This window comes from Lactuca serriola, chromosome 6 (genome assembly GCF_051521515.1).
Source record: "Lactuca serriola cultivar US96UC23 chromosome 6, Lser_US96UC23_V15, whole genome shotgun sequence".
NCBI classification, from domain to species: domain Eukaryota; kingdom Viridiplantae; phylum Streptophyta; class Magnoliopsida; order Asterales; family Asteraceae; genus Lactuca; species Lactuca serriola.
Window position 1 is genome coordinate 43821600 of NC_136413.1, and position 19052 is coordinate 43840651.

Below are 19052 nucleotides of genomic sequence, written 5' to 3' on the forward strand. Positions count from 1 at the left end.
CCATCCGGTTGACTCACGTAAACTTCCTCTTCTAGGTTTCCATTCAGGAATGCCGATTTGACATCCAGATGGTGAACCTTCCAACCATTTGAACCTGCTAGGGCTAAGATTAGGCGAATTGTGTCAATTCTGGTCACGGGGGCAAATACCTCATCATAGTCGATTCCATGCCTTTGGACATACCCCTTCGCTACAATTCTGGCTTTATGCTTGACGATCTTCCCACTTGGATCCTTCTTCAGTTTATAAACCCACTTCAATCCGATGGCCTTGCGATTTTTTGGGAGATCAACCAACTTCCAGGTGTTATTTTTTTCGATTGATGCTAACTCAGCATCCATCGCCTCTCGCCACTCCTTCTTCTTACTAGCATCAAGGTATGATGTGGGTTCTTCACTGTTTCGAATCAGCATCAATTCTTTAGGGGGTATATGAATTTCATGAGTGCTATCGTACAAATCGGTAAGAAGCCTGAACCTTTTGGGAGCTCCACCACCCGTAGAGCTAGAAGCGGTGCTCGGATTCGTTTCCTGATATGATGATTCGATCGTAATGTGGTCACCATGTGTGACTGGAGTATATGGGGTATTTGACGATATCGGACTATCCAGTGGGCTTGAGTGTGCGTGACCCGTCATATGTGACTGCTCACTATTGGGCCAATTAGAAAAAGACCCACTTACTTGATCCGATCCAGTTTCTTGATTTTGAGCGTCCGGTCTCCATTTTCCATCATCAGTAATCCCATCGAGATCAAATCCGTCGACGGTAAAGGTTACTCCTGGAGTCGCCCTGATCTTGACACTCTCTTCCCATTTCCAAATTCGATTTTCTTCGAATACGACATCACGACTTACATACAACTTCCTAGTGTCTGGGTCTAGGAGCCTATAAGCTTTCTTCCCTTTTTCTACACCGAGATGAACCAGGGGCATGCTCCTATCTTCAAGTTTCCTCAAATGCCCTTTAACGACTTTCATATGGGCTACGCAACCAAATACCTTGAGATGTGCTATATATTGCTTTCTTCCAGTCCACTTTTCATACGGAGTTACTTCTTTCAAGGCTTTAGTTTGAGCTCTGTTTAGAACATACACAGAGTGCGAAATAGCTTCTCCCCACAATACATCAGGCATGGACATCGTCTTCAAATTTCATCTCACCATCTCCAATATAGTTCGATTACGTCTCTCTACTACTCCATTTTGCTGTGGAGAGTAGGGAGACGTGTAATGCCTTTCTAATCCGGTTTCTTCACAGTACTGAGTGAACTTGTTTGAGAGAGATTCTCCTCCTCGGTCGGTTCTAAATAATTTAATCTTCTCCCCTGTTTCAGTCTCTACTTTGCTTCTAAAAGTCTTGAACACTTGTAAGGCTTCATCCTTTGATTTCCATAGATATGCCCACATCACTCTATTGAAATCATCAACCATCAACATGAAGTATTTGTTCCCAGAGGGTGTTGGAGGAGTAACAGGACCACATAAATTGTTGGATTAGTGTCTAAGTCCATAACTATTTTGGTATGTACTTGACCCGATGGTGCATGGTCCTTTTGGGTTGCCTTCACCAAAGCAACTTGATTGGAGAAATAAATAGAGAGAGAGGTTATTATGATTTATTAATATGTTATAAGAATAATATATTAAAGAAGAAATCATATTTGTTTAATTAATATTGGTCAATAATTAATTAAGAATTAATTTTGTGATCAAGTGTAATTAATTAAACTAGAGGGGCTGAATTGTAATTATGTGATAGTTGCAAAATAGGGAAATGGTTATCCTTGTTAAAGGATGGACGAATTCAAGGATAAGGATATCCTTAAAATCGTCCGAGGTCCATGAGATAGGGGTTTTCTAAGACTTATCTTATGGTTACTTGGTGGGCAAGTAACTAGATAAGGATAAGGACTGAAACCCTAATCCCAACCCTATATAAAGACTCCTAAGGCTCATGAATTCGTCTAACCCTTCCCAAGAAGTCCTAAGGACGAATTCCTACCTCTCTCCTCTCTCTTTATACCTTCTCCACTTGCTTATGGTGTTTGTAAGCCATTAGAGGAGTGACACTTGTGACTCTAAGCCTTCCAAAGTCAATTCAAGGAGGATTAGGATTGTTATTGCTATATAACAATCAAGGTATGTTCTTAAACCCATTTATATGTTAATATTGATTTCCATATGCTAGAATTAGGGTTTATAGTCTTGGATTCAAAGCATGTACAATAGAGAAACCTACATCCAAGCATTAGGGTTTGTATGAGCATATATGATGTCTTATGACCAAAACTCATCAGTGGTATCAGAGCCTAGCTTGGTTTCAATTGTGTTGATGCATTGTATAACTGGAAAATTCGTTTTTTTTGGGTTTCTGGAGGCTGGACTCGCCGAGTCCATGGCTGAACTCGCTGAGTCCATGCAGACTCGCCGAGTCCAAGCCTGACTCGCCGAGTCAACTCGTCAGATGGAGGGTACTTCGGGATTTCTTGCTGTTTTTGCTTATGGATAGTTACCTTATCATGTTAGATCAATATTAATCCGATTATATGATATATTTGACTATAATTTTGATCTAATTGAAGATATTTATCAATTAATAAGATAATTGTTTCCTTATGTGATAATTGATTAATTATTTTGATTAAATTGGTAAATTATTTTGCAAGAAATCATTAGATAAATCAAATATGGATAATTATGTGATTAAATTTAAATTATTTGTTATTTGATCCTTGTTGTTATGAAAAGTTTCATATTTTCCCTTGTAGGTTTTATAGTTTAAATTTGAACCCAAAAGTTTTGTTGTTTTGAAATTTAAATAGTTGAAACCCTAATGTTTTGAAAAAAGGTTTCAAAACTTGCCCTCAAGTTTTGGAATTTAAAAGTCGATTAAAAGTTTAATTAGGTATGTTAAATTCTAAAACTCTAGTATAGTTTTGAAAAAGTTCAAATCACACCCTTATGGTTTTGTTAATTAACTAAGGTGTATAATTAAAAGAAGTTTAATAAATCCATAAAAGTTTAGGTTTACAATTTAATTGAATTAAAAGTATAATTGTTAAATTAGACCACCTCGTATTTTGAAAGTATAAAATACACCCTATACTATATATAACATTAAAAGTCTAACATTATATATATGTATGAGTAAAAGTCAGTCTTTTCGTTAGTAGGCCTCATTCACGAAGCTAGTCTATAAGGGGTGTTTAAGGAAATTGCGTATAAAATGGCTATTGAATGGGTATCCACTCTTACCCACCGCACTCTTGACTAGTGGAGGGTCGTTAGCCGAACGGGTAGGATAGGACGAAACCTTCCATTATAAGTATAATAAAGTATAAAATTAACTAAATGTTTTCATAAAATTCCCAATCTTAGTTACTTAGGCAAAAGTGAATTGATGCAATTCCATGAAATTACACTTTGTGCCCTTGCGAAAACGTTAGTGGAGCGTGTGTGGTTTACCGGCACACTAATTGGTTCTAAGAAAAGGTAGCAAAGGGTGACTCAATGTTTGTCATAGTTCGGTGGAGCGTGTGTGGTTTACCGGCACATCGAATAGGTGACTGTAACATGTGAGGGCACCATGTAAGTTTGCATGGTTATTCACACCCGCTTTGTGATCCTCGGCATCCCAGTCACAAACGAGAGGGGCATATCGAGATTTAAATATGCCATTGAAAGTTCAATGAATCTCAAAGGATCTAGGAGTTTTCATAGATTTAAAACTTAAATTTCTTTTTCGTTTTTCGTGGTGGAAATTAGTGAATCGTCATTCACTTACCTTCAAATGTTTTGCAATTAGGGTTACGGCATCCCTCTCCCGAGTTGTAGAATATTGTGTTGGGTCCTAGCCTTAGTATTTCATTTGGGTGATTTACTAAGGACTCAATCTATCAACTAACTTGAATTCGTTTTCTCCCGTTTTGTAGATGTCAAAGTTTGACAACTATGGTCTTCCCAAATCCCGTGGAACAAGCATTCCACATGAAGATGATATTCCACGATTCGATCGAGGAACAAGAAATCATGCTTCACTTCCTCCTCCTCCTCCTATTATTCTCCCTAACCCACAAGTTCGAAGGCTTGAAAAGTTCAAGCTCACTCAAGCCCTTTTGGCAAGTAAACATAAAGAAGGAAAGTCCGTGTGTGCACACGTCCTAGGGATGAAGTCACACATTGATAGGTTAAGAATGTTGGGATCCATTATCTGTGAGGAAATGGCTGTTGATTGGGTTCTTCAGTCACTTCCCAACTCATATAGTGAGTTCATAAGAGAGTACTATATGATGAACTACGACGTGACCCTTATAGATCTCACCTATATGCTTATTGCTGTTGAATCAGCAATGATTTGGCGCAATAGAAAAGCAAAGTTGATTGGTGAATCTGCCTTCGAGACCTCTATGGATATAGACAATGGCAACAAAAGACATGCTATGATTGAAAAGATTGATCATAAGAGAAAAGCGATGTCTGAAGTAGTTCCATGTCTTGTTACAAAAGAGTCGATTTGCTTTTATTGCCAAGAGAAGGGGCATTGGAGACGAAGCTGCCCTATTTACCTAAGAGATCTAAGAGATGGGAGAGTCGAAACGTATGGCTCTAAGATAGGTAAAATCCATTAACTAACTCTTTTAAGCTTCTATTCTAGATTCTTAATACATAATGTGATAAGATTACAATTGATGTTTGTAGGATCGAAGAAAAGAAAGGAAGCTTAAGGGAAGAAGTGAGCAGAATCTAACCGTGAAGGAATGGATTTCGATCGCATTTCTCGAAGATTAGATTCTTGAGCTACTACTTAGAGTTAGAATTAGATTGCTAGGAAAGATGTATTAGCATAAGTTTTTCAATGAGTTGCATTGTAAGGACAAATTTTTCCGCAATAAAATAAATTTTGATTTTAAATTTTATTTATTTATCCTTACAATGGCGTGTATGAAAAATTGATGTTAAAATGTTTCTATTATTAGCAATAATGAATTTGGTTCTTATTATGTTATTTATGGAAAGTCGAGAATTTACCAAATAGGGAGAGTTTCTCATCGCCCAAGTTTCAATTGGACAGAAACTTGGAATCATGCATCTTGGTTGCACGATGAATGAGAAATTTCATATTTGGAAATTAGACTAATTCATTGACAAAGTGTCAAGTGAAGGACTTGGAGATCGAATACACAAAGTTGCGTGTTGATCAAGTCCACCATAAGAGTACCAAAGACATTCGTCATGATTTACTAAAGGTTTAGTAAATATGATTATGCTTATAAGATTAAGTGTAATTATGAATTGATTGAAAATGTTTAAATCAATAGCAGAACGAATAAGAAGAATCAAGTAGGCAGAAAGATAAAAGTTTCTTCATTCTAAGAAGAAGGGAGAGTACCTTTTATGCTTTATGATAGGTCTTAATGATTAAGAACCATATCTCAATTGATCCTCTAAGTAAGTCTTAGTACAATTGTATGTTTGAGAAGAGGAATTAAGAATTGAAGAAATGGTTAAATCAAGAAGTCTATCATACTTCGTTCCAATAACAAGTCTTAAAGTTACGATTGTGGCAATGAGTGAAAAGTATTAAAGGTTTATAACATTCATAAAATGTGGAAACTTGTGATGTCTTAAATAAGACAAAGACCAACTTGGACCAATTTATGAAGTGTTTTGATAAAAGCTACACTAACTCTTGAATATTTGTTTGTCAAGAAATGGTTATTGACAAAAGAATCTTATATGTCAAGGAGTCAGTGGGAGTCTTAATGGTCTTGAAAGGTTTCAAGAACAAATCAAATAAACCTTATCAATCATCGTTGGCACACGAGTTGAGGTTTACAACCTATCGTGTTGACATTATTTTGTTTTTGTGCTATTTCAATTGAGTTAATTATGCATGTGAGTTCTATGAGTTCTCATTTTGAACGCATAAATGGCAAAGCACCTTAATCGATGAAAGGTACATTGATAGGAAAGGGTGAGCTGCTTAACTACTTGGAAGACATGGTGGGCAGCTGTGCTACCATAAGGTAAGAAATCAAGACTAAGAAAGTTCGGTCCATATGAGTTTGAATTTGTTGTAAACTTTGGTTTCAACAAATTCACATGGATAAGAACACATACACTGTTTAAAATCTAAGTGTCATAAGATTTCCTCCTTCATGAAAATGATTGTGAGGAAATGCTTTCACTAAGAAAGATTTTAAGAAGATAGTGATTGTAAAATTGCATTCTCGAATTCAATTATGGTTACGGTATCCCTTTCCATAATTTGAATTGTGAGGTTTGGCAATTAGTCTTAAGTGTTTAGACATACATATGAACTATCTAAGGCAAATGTGTATAAGTTCAAGAAGCCTTGATAAAAGATTATCAAAGCACTAAGTATTAGAAACATGGACTTAAGAAATTTAATAGGTATTGTCTTTCTGGAAGTTAAGATGTTTATGAATACATGTCGAAGCTAGTGGGAGCATAAGTGTTATGTTTTATAATAATCATCATGATAGTGGGAGCATAAATGTTATGATTGTATGATTATTAAGGCACGTATTGCAAAGTTGGCAATATTAATTATAGAAAACAAGAGTTATACCTTGCAAAGTAGTAAGGGTTATAAAGTTGTTTTTCTATAATTAACGGAGAGAATATTATGCTTCATTTCAAATCTAAAGGCTTAGGTTGAGAAATGTTAATAAATTTAGTCATAGGTACATAGTGTGTTCTTGAAATTTCGATTATGATTACGGCATTCCTCTTCACAATTCGAATTTTGAGAACATAGCAAATAAAACATTATGCATTGTGTCCCATACGCTTCGGGTATAGGATCGATTGCAAATGCTTGACCATTCTAAAATTTCCAAATGTCTAGCGCATTTAGAGGGAAAAAGGACTAGAATCGGTTTTGACTAAAATGATTAAACAACTATCAAAGGACAATCCAAAGTTTGACGAGGATTGGTCGCTTGTGAGTAGTTGGAAGTATAGTATTGGAATATATGGAAATGTTTCCATATTGGATGGACCATATCGACATCATTACGAATAGATAAGATTCTATTAAGAATGATTTGTCATATGGAAAATATGGAGCGTGTCCATATTGGGAATTGAATATTGAAAAATCTATGACTAGATTAGAAACCTTTATGCAAAAGGATGTTCGAAGGAATGTACTTTGAGTGAGAAACATCATATCTAAGGAATTGTCTTGCAACAATCTCCGATAAAAGACTTTGTAATATCATTGGCAATAGTCTTTGTGACTTTGGTGCAGTGACATTACGAAAGGATAATTTGCATAGAACGTTAGAATCTAGCATATTCTATAAGTAGCAAGAATTTGATATTCTTTCACTTATGGAAAAAGGATTTGGAGTTGTGAAATGAGAATGATATGAAATGTGTTCAATGTGATCTATTTCACAAAGTAAGAACCATGAGTAAACATTGTGTGCATGCTAGGAGCATGGGAAAATTGTTGTGATTCAAGTAAGAAGTTGATTAACCGAAACGACAAATAATGAGTAATCGATATGGTGATAAATAAAAGGTGTTTTATTTATACTCAAAGGTTTGAGGTCATATGGGATTAGTATTATTCTTTTGTTTCACCTTTGCATGTTTTGACTTCCAGAATAATTGAGTTTATTAAGAATAATCGAATTATTCGAACGGGCCACAGTCTTTCATATGTTGGAAGTAGATTTGAATAAAGACTGTCGTGAATTGGTGTGTGGATTGTCTAAAGAGCATTAGACATAAGCAAATGTTTGCTGCAACGTTCATGAGTGCTTATGAATATGAATTTGAGCATTGGATCAAACCCACGCTCACTTGGATCACTCCATGAATTGTATCACGAGTGATTGGTGAGACGATAACATCTTATATTCTTGAAACCGAGATGTGTGAGTTGTATCTTGCGAATCGGTTGCACATTGATAATATGTAAACGCACTAGTAACTTGGTGTTATAAAACATATTATTGTGTGTGATTTGGTTAGTGAGTGCAAGCAAGCATTGTATCAAAGTTTATCCGTTCCTTTTATCCAAGGTAGGATAAAAGCGATATCTTTTGGGCCCCTCGATGGTTTAGTGATGACAAACGTAAATGCTCGGCCGGGCTAGGGCTAATTTGATTTGTTCAATTAGTCAGTCGTCATAAATCGGAAATCGAGATATAATACAAAGAGAATGATTTGAAATCATATCTCATATGATATCTAGAATGGAGGAAAATATGATCCCTTATCTAAGGACACACGTATTTGATATGATCAGAGTTGACAGCGGCTTTGGAAAGCTACGATTGCAGATCGGGATCCGAAGTCATACGCAGAATAGTTGTTAGACTTATCCAAGTGGGAGACTGTTGGATTAGTGTCTAAGTCCATAACTATTTTGGTATGTACTTGACCCGATGGTGCATGGTCCTTTTGGGTTGCCTTCACCAAAGCAACTTGATTGGAGAAATAAATAGAGAGAGAGGTTATTATGATTTATTAATATGTTATAAGAATAATATATTAAAGAAGAAATCATATTTGTTTAATTAATATTGGTCAATAATTAATTAAGAATTAATTTTGTGATCAAGTGTAATTAATTAAACTAGAGGGGCTGAATTGTAATTATGTGATAGTTGCAAAATAGGGAAATGGTTATCCTTGTTAAAGGATGGACGAATTCAAGGATAAGGATATCCTTAAAATCGTCCGAGGTCCATGAGATAGGGGTTTTCTAAGACTTATCTTATGGTTACTTGGTGGGCAAGTAACTAGATAAGGATAAGGACTGAAACCCTAATCCCAACCCTATATAAAGACTCCTAAGGCTCATGAATTCGTCTAACCCTTCCCAAGAAGTCCTAAGGACGAATTCCTACCTCTCTCCTCTCTCTTTATACCTTCTCCACTTGCTTATGGTGTTTGTAAGCCATTAGAGGAGTGACACTTGTGACTCTAAGCCTTCCAAAGTCAATTCAAGGAGGATTAGGATTGTTATTGCTATATAACAATCAAGGTATGTTCTTAAACCCATTTATATGTTAATATTGATTTCCATATGCTAGAATTAGGGTTTATAGTCTTGGATTCAAAGCATGTACAATAGAGAAACCTACATCCAAGCATTAGGGTTTGTATGAGCATATATGATGTCTTATGACCAAAACTCATCAGTGGTATCAGAGCCTAGCTTGGTTTCAATTGTGTTGATGCATTGTATAACTGGAAAATTTGTTTTTTTTGGGTTTCTGGAGGCTGGACTCGCCGAGTCCATGGCTGAACTCGCTGAGTCCATGCAGACTCGCCGAGTCCAAGCCTGACTCGCCGAGTCAACTCGTCAGATGGAGGGTACTTCGGGATTTCTTGCTGTTTTTGCTTATGGATAGTTACCTTATCATGTTAGATCAATATTAATCCGATTATATGATATATTTGACTATAATTTTGATCTAATTGAAGATATTTATCAATTAATAAGATAATTGTTTCCTTATGTGATAATTGATTAATTATTTTGATTAAATTGGTAAATTATTTTGCAAGAAATCATTAGATAAATCAAATATGGATAATTATGTGATTAAATTTAAATTATTTGTTATTTGATCCTTGTTGTTATGAAAAGTTTCATATTTTCCCTTGTAGGTTTTATAGTTTAAATTTGAACCCAAAAGTTTTGTTGTTTTGAAATTTAAATAGTTGAAACCCTAATGTTTTGAAAAAAGGTTTCAAAACTTGCCCTCAAGTTTTGGAATTTAAAAGTCGATTAAAAGTTTAATTAGGTATGTTAAATTCTAAAACTCTAGTATAGTTTTGAAAAAGTTCAAATCACACCCTTATGGTTTTGTTAATTAACTAAGGTGTATAATTAAAAGAAGTTTAATAAATCCATAAAAGTTTAGGTTTACAATTTAATTGAATTAAAAGTATAATTGTTAAATTAGACCACCTAGTATTTTGAAAGTATAAAATACACCCTATACTATATATAACATTAAAAGTCTAACATTATATATATGTATGAGTAAAAGTCAGTCTTTTCGTTAGTAGGCCTCATTCACGAAGCTAGTCTATAAGGGGTGTTTAAGGATATTGCGTATAAAATGGCGATTGAATGGGTATCCACTCTTACCCACCGCACTCTTGACTAGTGGAGGGTCGTTAGCCGAACGGGTAGGATAGGACGAAACCTTCCATTATAAGTATAATAAAGTATAAAATTAACTAAATGTTTTTATAAAATTCCCAATCTTAGTTACTTAGGCAAAAGTGAATTGATGCAATTCCATGAAATTACACTTTGTGCCCTTGCGAAAACGTTAGTGGAGCGTGTGTGGTTTACCGGCACACTAATTGGTTCTAAGAAAAGGTAGCAAAGGGTGACTCAATGTTTGTCATAGTTCGGTGGAGCGTGTGTGGTTTACCGGCACATCGAATAGGTGACTGTAACATGTGAGGGCACCATGTAAGTTTGCATGGTTATTCACACCCGCTTTGTGATCCTCGGCATCCCAGTCACAAACGAGAGGGGCATATCGAGATTTAAATATGCCATTGAAAGTTCAATGAATCTCAAAGGATCTAGGAGTTTTCATAGATTTAAAACTTAAATTTCTTTTTCGTTTTTCGTGGTGGAAATTAGTGAATCGTCATTCACTTACCTTCAAATGTTTTGCAATTAGGGTTACGACATCCCTCTCCCGAGTTGTAGAATATTGTGTTGGGTCCTAGCCTTAGTATTTCATTTGGGTGATTTACTAAGGACTCAATCTATCAACTAACTTGAATTCGTTTTCTCCCGTTTTGTAGATGTCAAAGTTCGACAACTATGGTCTTCCCAAATCCCGTGGAACAAGCATTCCACATGAAGATGATATTCCACGATTCGATCGAGGAACAAGAAATCATGTTTCACTTCCTCCTCCTCCTCCTATTATTCTCCCTAACCCACAAGTTCGAAGGCTTGAAAAGTTCAAGCTCACTCAAGCCCTTTTGGCAAGTAAACATAAAGAAGGAAAGTCCGTGTGTGCACACGTCCTAGGGATGAAGTCACACATTGATAGGTTAAGAATGTTGGGATCCATTGTCTGTGAGGAAATGGCTGTTGATTGGGTTCTTCTGTCACTTCCCAACTCATATAGTGAGTTCGTAAGAGAGTACTATATGATGAACTACGACGTGACCCTTATAGATCTCACCTATATGCTTATTGTTGTTGAATCAGCAATGATTTGGCGCAATAGAAAAGCAAAGTTGATTGGTGAATCTGCCTTCGAGACCTCTATGGATATAGACAATGGCAACAAAAGACATGCTATGATTGAAAAGATTGATCATAAGAGAAAAGCGATGTCTGAAGTAGTTCCATGTCTTGTTACAAAATAGTCGATTTGCTTTTATTGCCAAGAGAAGGGGCATTGGAGACGAAGCTGCCCTATTTACCTAAGAGATCTAAGAGATGGGAGAGTCGAAACGTATGGCTCTAAGATAGGTAAAATCCATTAACTAACTCTTTTAAGCTTCTATTCTAGATTCTTAATACATAATGTGATAAGATTACACTTGATGTTTTGTAGGATCGAAGAAAAGAAAGGAAGCTTAAGGGAAGAAGTGAGCAGAATCTAACCGTGAAGGAATGGATTTCGATCGCATTTCTCGAAGATTAGATTCTTGAGCTACTACTTAGAGTTAGAATTAGATTGCTAAGAAAGATGTATTAGCATAAGTTTTTCAATGAGTTGCATTGTAAGGACAAATTTTTCCGCAATAAAATAAATTTTGATTTTAAATTTTATTTATTTATCCTTACAATGGCGTGTATGAAAAATTGATGTTAAAATGTTTCTATTATTAGCAATAATGAATTTGGTTCTTATTATGTTATTTATGGAAAGTCGAGAGTTTACCAAATAGGGAGAGTTTCTCATCGCCCAAGTTTCAATTGGACAGAAACTTGGAATCATGCATCTTGGTTGCACGATGAATGAGAAATTTCATATTTGGAAATTAGACTAATTCATTGACAAAGTGTCAAGTGAAGGACTTGGAGATCGAATACACAAAGTTGCGTGTTGATCAAGTCCACCATAAGAGTAACAAAGACATTCGTCATGATTTACTAAAGGTTTAGTAAATATGATTATGCTTATAAGATTAAGTGTAATTATGAATTGATTGAAAATGTTTAAATCAATAGCAGAACGAATAAGAAGAATCAAGTAGGCAGAAAGATAAAAGTTTCTCCATTCTTAGAAGAAGGGAGAGTACCTTTTATGCTTTATGATAGGTCTTAATGATTAAAAACCATATCTTAATTGATCCTCTAAGTAAGTCTTAGTACAATTGTATGTTTGAGAAGAGGAATCAAGAATTGAAGAAATGGTTAAATCAAGAAGTCTATCATACTTCGTTCCAATAACAAGTCTTAAAGTTACGATTGTGGCAATGAGTGAAAAGTATTAAAGGTTTATAACATTCATAAAATGTGGAAACTTGTGATGTCTTAAATAAGACAAAGACCAACTTGGACCAATTTATGAAGTGTTTTGATAAAAGCTACACTAACTCTTGAATATTTGTTTGTCAAGAAATGGTTATTGACAAAAGAATCTTATATGTCAAGGAGTCAGTGGGAGTCTTAATGGTCTTGAAAGGTTTCAAGAACAAATCAAATAAACATTATCAATCATCGCTAGCACACGAGTTGAGGTTTACAACCTATCGTGTTGACATTATTTTGTTTCTGTGCTATTTCAATTGAGTTAATTATGCATGTGAGTTCTATGAGTTCTCATTTTGAACGCATAAATGGCAAAGCACCTTAATCGATGAAAGGTACATTGATAGGAAAGAGTGAGCTGCTTAACTACTTGGAAGACATGGTGGGCAGCTGTGCTACCATAAGGTAAGAAATCAAGACTAAGAAAGTTCGGTCCATATGAGTTTGAATTTGTTGTAAACTTTGGTTTCAACAAATTCACATGGATAAGAACACATACACTGTTTAAAATCTAAGTGTCATAAGATTTCCTCCTTCATGAAAATGATTGTGAGGAAATGCTTTCACTAAGAAAGATTTTAAGAAGATAGTGATTGTAAAATTGCATTCTCGAATTCAATTATGGTTACAATATCCCTTTCCATAATTTGAATTGTGAGGTTTGGAAATTAGTATTAAGTGTTTAGACACATATATGAACTATCTAAGGCAAAGGTGTATAAGTTCAAGAAGCCTTGATAAAAGATTATCAAAGCACTAAGTATTAGAAACATGGACTTAAGAAATTTAATAGGTATTGTCTTTCTGGAAGTTAAGATGTTTATGAATACATGTCGAAGCTAGTGGGAGCATAAGTGTTATGTTTTATAATAATCATCATGATAGTGGGAGCATAAATGTTATGATTGTATGATTATTAAGGCACGTATTGCAAAGTTGGCAATATTAATTATAGAAAACAAGAGTTATACCTTGCAAAGTAGTAAGGGTTATAAAGTTGTTTTTCTATAATTAAGGGAGAGAATATTATGCTTCATTTCAAATCTAAAGGCTTAGGTTGATAAATGTTAATAAATTTAGTCATAGGTACATAGTGTGTTCTTGAAATTTCGATTATGATTACGGCATTCCTCTTCACAATTCGAATTTTAAGAACATAGCAAATAAAACATTATGCATTGTGTCCCATACGCTTCGGGTATAGGATCGATTGCAAATCCTTGACCATTCTAAAATTTCCAAATGTCTAGCGCATTTAGAGGGAAAAAGGACTAGAATCGGTTTTGACTAAAATGATTAAACAACTATCAAAGGACAATCCAAAGTTTGACGAGGATTGGTCGCTTGTAAGTAGTTGGAAGTATAGTATTGGAAAATATGGAAATGTTTCCATATTGGATGGACCATATCGACATCATTACGAATAGATAAGATTCTATTAAGAATGATTTGTCATATGGAAAATATGGAGCGTGTCCATATTGGGAATTGAATATTGAAAAATCTATGACTAGATTAGAAACCTTTATGCAAAAGGATGTTCGAAGGAATGTACTTTGAGTGAGAAACATCATATCTAAGGAATTCTCTTGCAACAATCTCCGACAGAAGACTTTGTAATATCATTGGCAATAGTCTTTGTGACTTTGGTGCAGTGACATTACGGAAGGATAAGTTGCATAGAACGTTAGAATCTAGCATATTTTATAAGTAGCAAGAATTTGATATTCTTTCACTTATGGAAAAAGGATTTGGAGTTGTGAAATGAGAATGATTGGAAATGTGTTCAATGTGATCTATTTCACAAAGTAAGAACCATGAGTAAACATTTGTGCATGCTAGGAGCATAGGACAAGTGTTGTGATTCAAGTAAGAAGTTGATTAACCGAAACGACAAATAATGAGTAATCGATATGGTGATAAATAAAAGGTGTTTTATTTATACTCAAAGGTTTGAGGTCATATGGGATTAGTATTATTCTTGTGTTTCACCTTTGCATGTTTTGACTTCCAGAATAATTGAGTTTATTAAGAATAATTGAATTATTCGAACGGGCCACAGTCTTTCATATGTTGGAAGTAGATTTGAATAAAGACTGTCGTGAATTGGTGTGTGGATTGTCTAAAGAGCATTAGACATAAGCAAATGTTTGCTGCAACGTTCATGAGTGCTTATGAATATGAATTTGAGCATTGGATCAAACCCACGCTCACTTGGATCACTCCATGAATTGTATCACGAGTGATTGGTGAGACGATAACATCTTATATTCTTGAAACCGAGATGTGTGAGTTGTATCTTGCGAATCGGTTGCACATTGATAATATGTAAACGCACTAGTAACTTGGTGTTATAAAACATATTGTTGTGTGTGATTTGGTTAGTGAGTGCAAGCAAGCATTGTATCAAAGTTTATCCATTCCTTTTATCCAAGGTAGGATAAAAGAGATATCTTTTGGGCCCCTCGATGGTTTAGTGATGACAAACGTAAATGCTCGGCCAGGCTAGGGCTAATTTGATTTGTTCAATTAGTCAGTCGTCATAAATCGGAAATCTAGATATAGTACAAAGAGAATGATTTGAAATCATATCTCATATGATATCTAGAATGGAGGAAAATATGATCCCTTATCTAAGGACACACGTATTTGATATGATCAGAGTTGACAGCGGCTTTGGAAAGCTACGATTGCAGATCGGGATCCGAAGTCATACGCAAAATAGTTGTTAGACTTATCCAAGTGGGAGACTGTTGGATTAGTGTCTAAGTCCATAACTATTTTTGTATGTACTTGACCCGATGGTGCATGGTCCTTTTGGGTTGCCTTCACCAAAGCAACTTGATTGGAGAAATAAATAGAGAGAGAGGTTATTATGATTTATTAATATGTTATAAGAATAATATATTGAAGAAGAAATCATATTTGTTTAATTAATATTGGTCAATAATTAATTAAGAATTAATTTTGTGATCAAGTGTAATTAATTAAACTAGAGGGGCTGAATTGTAATTATGTGATAGTTGCAAAATAGGGAAATGGTTATCCTTGTTAAAGGATGGACGAATTCAAGGATAAGGATATCCTTAAAATCGTCCGAGGTCCATGAGATAGGGGTTTTCTAAGACTTATCTTATGGTTACTTGGTGGGCAAGTAACTAGATAAGGATAAGGACTGAAACCCTAATCCCAACCCTATATAAAGACTCCTAAGGCTCATGAATTCGTCTAACCCTTCCCAAGAAGTCCTAAGGACGAATTCCTACCTCTCTCCTCTCTCTTTATACCTTCTCCACTTGCTTATGGTGTTTGTAAGCCATTAGAGGAGTGACACTTGTGACTCTAAGCCTTCCAAAGTCAATTCAAGGAGGATTAGGATTGTTATTGCTATATAACAATCAAGGTATGTTCTTAAACCCATTTATATGTTAATATTGATTTCCATATGCTAGAATTAGGGTTTATAGTCTTGGATTCAAAGCATGTACAATAGAGAAACCTACATCCAAGCATTAGGGTTTGTATGAGCATATAGGATGTCTTATGACCAAAACCCATCATAAATCACCATGGATTAATTCAAGTTTTTTCTTTGCCTTGAAACTCGTCTGATTTGGAAATGGTTCCCTTGTTTGTTTTCCCACTAAGCAACCTTCACAGAGTTGTGTGGGAGTTGATATCTGTGGCATTCCTTCGATCATGTTCTTATCAACCATTTGTTTTAGTGAATTGAAATTTATGTGCCCCAAGCGTTTGTGCCACAACCACGTTGAGTCTTCTATTTCTCCGGCATAGCATACTGCAACATCTTCTTCTAATTCAATCTTGTAGAGTCTATTCATTGATCTTCTAACCTTCATGAGTAGTTTGCCAGTTGAGTAATGTACCCACAAGAATGGGTCTTTGATCTTGATTTCATCTCCTCCCTCTGCTAATTGACCCAAACTGATGATGTTACTACATAAGTCAGGTATGTAGTATACATCATTCAATTTTCGATGCCCACCATTCTTGCATTTAAAAACTATAGACCCCTTTCCTTCAATCCTCACTTTCGATTCATTCCCGAACTTTACAAAACCATGAATCGATTCATTCAAGCTTCTAAGTTTAGTCTTGTCTCTCGTCATGTGATTACTGGCACCTGTGTCCAGGTACCATGTGCTGGATAACTTCTTTGGATTTCCATGGGTTCTCAATTGTGGGCTGAGATTTTCTTCGTTCAAGAAGACAAAGTTTTCATCTTCGTGTGTTGCCAACAGTAGGGCAGGTTCATCTTCATGATGCTCATGGACCAGATTACTCTCGTGGCTTCGTTCCTTTCGAGGATTCTTACATTCAGATGCATAATGCCCATGCTCTTGGCAATTATAGCACTGAATGTTACTCTTGTCTTGACTACTCGATGCACCAGAATTGTTCTCTTTTTGGTGATGTGTTCCGCTTCTGCCACCGCGACCACCACAGCCTCCTCCGTTTCTTCCTCTTCCTCTACCACGACTGCCACGAGAACCACTAAAACCACCTCGACTTGCTCTTTGTTTTGAGTCACCTTCTGATTTCTTTTTGTTTCTATCGGACCACTCCTTGTGAGTCAACAAGAGTTTCCGTTCATCACTTTCGCATGAGCTCTTCATCCATTCTTCATACGCCTTAAGTCTCCTGATCACTTCTTCAATGGACATCGATTCCAAGTCTCCAAATTGCTCGAGTGTCGAGGCAATCTGAAGAAATTTGGACGAAACTGCCCTCAATAGTTTCTTCACAACTTGAGATTCTTCTACCTTGTCTCCCAAGGTTCGTAATGTGCTGACTTTGTTGATGACTTTTCCGGTGAAATCATCAACACTCTCCGTTTCCTTCATACTCATGGCTTCAAGTTCAGCTTTGAGTGTTTGGATCCTTGCAACCTTCACTCTATCTGCCCCTACAAACATGACTTTTAAGGCTTCCCAGGCTTCTTTAGCAGTCTTCTTCTCCGCCAATGTCATTAGCAAATCCTCAGGTATCCCCTTATAAATGGCAGCCAAAGCCATATTGTCCTTTGCTTCAACAAGGGTGTTAGCAGTTCTGGGTTCTACTGCATCCCAAACACCCTAGGCCAACATAAAGACCCTCATCTTGATTGCCCATGCACTGTAATTGCTTCTTGTTAACATCGGGTAGTGCAGGGTGATTTGCCCGTCTTTGTTACCATTCCCATTGCTGCCACTGCCTGCCATCTCTTCTTCTCTAGGTTGATACTTGAGCATGTACCAGGTGTGCTCTGATACCAATTGTTGGCTTTTTACAAGCCTGCAATCTGTGATTAACAATAGAACAGTAACAGGGGCAAAGAAGGAAAAAAACACAACACAATGCTTCAAAGCTGGAAGCCTTTTTATTCACTGAATTGAAAGTGGAAAAAAGGATACAATCAACGTTCATACTATCCACCTATTTAAACAGAAAAAATGCTAAATTTTCTACAACTACCCCTACTGCTTTAAGAACCGGACTTCAATAGCCAACATGGCTTGAATTATTCAACACACAATAAAAACATGACATAAAAACAAATAAATCTATTTCTGAATTATTCCATCACGCTACTCATCAATAATCTTCCGACTTGCTGATGACTTAGGAACATCCTCGGTATGCTCTAGCATTATTCGTATTTTAACTATTTCCTTTTCCACATGTACGTTATATTTGGAAGTGTTTTCAATGATATAGCATATAAACAAGTTAAACATTCTCTTCTTCTTTTAAGGATGAAATGGCAAGAGGAGATACTCCAAAAGCAATTCAGTTTTACATGCAGGAGAGTGGTGCAACAGAAGAGGAAGCTAGAAGGTATATAAAAAATCTAATCAACGAGACATGGAAGAAACTTAACAAAGAACGAGCAGCTGCTAAATCTAAATTTGTACGGGAGTTCATAGACTATGCAACAAACCTGGATAGGATGGCACTATTTATGTATGCTAAGGGAGACGGGCATGGTTGTCCGGATGTGATTAAATCTCATGTATTATCATTGTTGTTCAATCCAATTGAATGACAACAATGGTAATTTTGAATGTGTGTTTTTATTTAAAATGCCAAATAATCCCACGTTATATGTTGCTATAAGATCTATGAAGGACATCGAAATTATGATATCTTAACATGTTAACGTTGATGCTACTTGAAGTTGACTTCTATGTAAGCTTTATATTCTTTTCTTGCTATAAAAAATAAAAATAAAAAACCTTTATGAATCAAAGTCCAGTGATTGTTTGGAGATGATGTTTCTTGTATTTGCTTCTCAATTAAACATTGCGCATGTGTTATTTTGTTTGAATTTGTGATACGAGGCATCCACTATGGTAATGAATTTTAAGGCCCAAGATATTGATTAAGTAAATAAATAACATATCTATAAAAGTAAGTTCGTATTTTTTGTGACATCAAACATAAAACTATCTACGATGGGGTCAGTTTACATTTTTCGCTATTAAAATTGCAAATAAAAGGAAAAGAATAGTAAAAGTATTAGTTAATTATATATGTCAAGA

At 35.6% G+C, this 19052-nt stretch overlaps 1 pseudogene; it reads left to right on the forward strand.

The window, feature by feature from the left end:
* The window catches only part of LOC145059701 (R-linalool synthase QH1, chloroplastic-like), a 71835-nt pseudogene extending 53279 nt beyond the window's left edge, over nucleotides 1-18556 (forward strand).
* Nucleotides 18557-19052: the final 496 nt, after the last annotated feature.